The sequence below is a fragment of the Coffea arabica genome, chromosome 9c (genome assembly GCF_036785885.1).
Source record: "Coffea arabica cultivar ET-39 chromosome 9c, Coffea Arabica ET-39 HiFi, whole genome shotgun sequence".
NCBI lineage: Eukaryota > Viridiplantae > Streptophyta > Magnoliopsida > Gentianales > Rubiaceae > Coffea > Coffea arabica.
Genome location: NC_092326.1, coordinates 18,299,317 through 18,302,110, shown reverse-complemented (window position 1 = coordinate 18,302,110; position 2,794 = coordinate 18,299,317). Strand labels below are relative to the sequence as shown.

General features: G+C 38.2%; 1 long non-coding RNA gene across 1 annotated transcript; it reads left to right on the top strand.

Annotated features, from left to right (window-relative positions):
• Window positions 1-739: 739 nt before the first annotated feature.
• On the top strand, window positions 740-2,571 carry LOC140014022 (uncharacterized). The gene is made up of 2 exons (XR_011820881.1): window positions 740-1,454; window positions 2,536-2,571. It is a non-coding gene; the product is annotated as an uncharacterized lncRNA (long non-coding RNA).
• The last annotated feature ends 223 nt before the right edge of the window (window positions 2,572-2,794 follow it).

The following is a 2,794-nucleotide window of genomic DNA, read 5'->3' as shown; positions in this document are numbered from 1 at the left end:
TTTTTAGCATAGAATTTCTCGAAAAAGAAAAGGAAAAGCATTCAAAAAATATGTTTTAATTGTTTTGATTTAAATTCAATGTTTTCTTGGAAAAAATGAAAAAATGAAAAAATGAAAATGGAAAAAGAAAAAAAGAGAATAATGATGGAAGTAAAGATTGCAACTTTGCTGTTTATTATTTCTGGTTTGTTTATTTATTTTTATCTGATGTTATTTAAATTGTTGGTTTTTACTTAATTTTATTATCATTTTGCTAAAATTATTTAAAAAAGGAAAAATGAAAAAGTGGAAAAAGAAAAAAGGAAAATTTGTTCACAAAAATATGTTTATTTCTTTAAATTCAATCTTTGGGCACTTTAGTTACTTTTATTAAGTTATTTTGAGAAAAAGAAGATGATGAAAAATGAAAAATTGAAAAAATTAAAAATGGCCATTGTTGTTAGTTTTTTGTTTAAAATTATTTTTTGTTTTGTCATTATTATTATTACCTGGTTTTTGTAATTTTGTTATTATTATTATTTATATTTTATTTTATCATTTCTGTAGTTATTAAGTTGTGTTAAAAAAAAAAGAAAAAAAGGGGGAATAATTTCATGCAAGCTGCGTTCGTCCGCAGCTTGCAAGTAAGGGCTCAGGAGCCCTTTGGCTGCAAATATAGTAGAGATTGGCGAGAGCTTAGGGTTTTTTTGGCCCCCATATAAATAGAAAAACAAGAAGTAGCCGCAAGGGGAGGGAGCTCGGTTAGGGGGAGAAAAAACAGCAAAGGAAAAAGAAAGAAAGGCTGCGGGCTTTGGGGAGAAGGAGCTAAGCATAGTTGATGGCAGGGAGCTTGAGAGAAGAACTGGGAAGAGCTTGGGGGGAGGAGAGTTGGAACGGCTGTGAGAAGAAAACAGCAGAGGGAGGAGAGTTTTGAGGTGGGTAACGGCTAGAACAAAAAGACAACTAGGGGGGAGCAAAAGAGAGATTAGGGAGTTGCGGCTACATCAGGGAGAAAAAGATTGAAAGAAACTTCAGGGAGAAAGCAAAGAGAGGACCGAGAGTGAGGAAAGGATGGAGGGAAAGAAACCTACGGGCTCGATAGAAAAGAGCTGGGAGTGAGCGAGAGTTTTCTGGTTGAAAGGGAAGTGAGGTTGGAAGAGATAGGGTTAAGATTGAGAGGCTGAGGTGAGTGACAGCTGGGAAAGAATCGAGAGCAATAGAGAGAGACCAGAGCACTGAACGGCGGCTGGAGTTTTGGAAAAGAGAGAAGCGTCGGGCAGGAAGAAGTTGGTGGCGTTGCTGTTGTTGTTGCTGCTTTCGTTCCATTGTCGCTGACTCCATCATCACAGGCAGGTCTTCACCGAGCCAGCGTTCTACTGCAGCCGACTCCACCACCTCAACTCCTCGCCATTGCCACTGCCCAACAACCGTCATTGCCAACAGCGGATTTGGTAACAAATCCTGGGGTAGCTGAGGTAGTTCTCGAGCTGTTTTTCCTAGTATACAGGGTCAAGTATGTAACAGTTCTTCACCATATTGATTGCCGCATCTTCTTGCCCTCTTTGCTGTGCTATTTGGCTTAAAGCTTCTACCGCAATTGCACATGTTTAAAATGATGGATTGTGGTCAGGTTTTGGGTTTCATGGTCTTGGGTCCGTCCAGCTTTTGGTGTTGTTGTTGATATACTTAATTGATAGTGAAGCTCAGTCATCTGGGGGGGGAAGTTCATGGCCATGCTTTCATTTCTTATGAATCTGGAATGGGAAGTTTAGAACCATGGAGTGTTTGACAATTATGTGTTTTGGTCCAAAGCTATAGGAGAACAGGTTCGAATGTTTGATATAGTTTTTAGAAAGCTGTTGGACCCTCCTGGATATAGTTCTCTTGGTTTGCATAATCAGCTTTGTGTTAATTGTATAGAATGCTTAGCTTTGTTTTAAGCTTTCTTTTGTTGCTTTTTGCAAGCTTTCTGGTTCGTTATAGCCGAAGACATTGCCAAGTAAATGCCGAAACATTAGCTGATTCAAGCTCAGGCCCTTTGCTGCATTTTTGTGTTCAGTTTTCTTCTTAGAATGTCCGGGAAACAAACCTTTACATTTGGGTGATGTTAATGACAATGAGTTGAAATCCTTGCATTTCGATTTGGGCTGTCAAATTAGTAAAATTTGTTTGAGTCCTTAAACACTTGAATCATGGTTTGATCTTCGCTGGAAAATGAATACCTGCTTGTTGCAAGTCCTCACGCTTCTTTTGCTGTTTTTTTTTATGGTTGCATTGATAGTGAGGTAGAGACAAATGTATGTTTCATTGGTTGTTGCTGTGATTGTCCATTGTTTGTTGCTTTCTTTTTCTTCAATATGCAGCGCACATTTCATCATTTTTAGATGGCTTGTGCGTGTCTTGAAAAAACTGATGCATTGCTGTTCAAGGAGGCAACAGTAGAAAATTTTCCAGAAAAATCGCCTACTCCCATTCATACGTTTCTCTTTTCCTTTCTTGGTCTGTTTCGGACACTGACTGTTGTGTTTTTGTTGTTTTGGAATCGAGGTTTTGCAGTTTGGGTAAAAATATTAGCTTGGTTTGGATGGAAAATGGCATTAGAATGAATACAAGAATTGCAAGAAGCATGGCTGGAAAAATTGCAGGAACTTTTCTCACTTTCGTTTGCATGAAAGCTGCGTTAATTTCATGTTTTTTTTTTTTTTGCTTCCCTTAATAGTCCACCAATGGGTTGTTGTTATGCCATTTACACCTGTAACCTTGTGACTGTGATGACTGCCATCAATACAGAAAATTCTGTTTTTGCTCCTTTGCT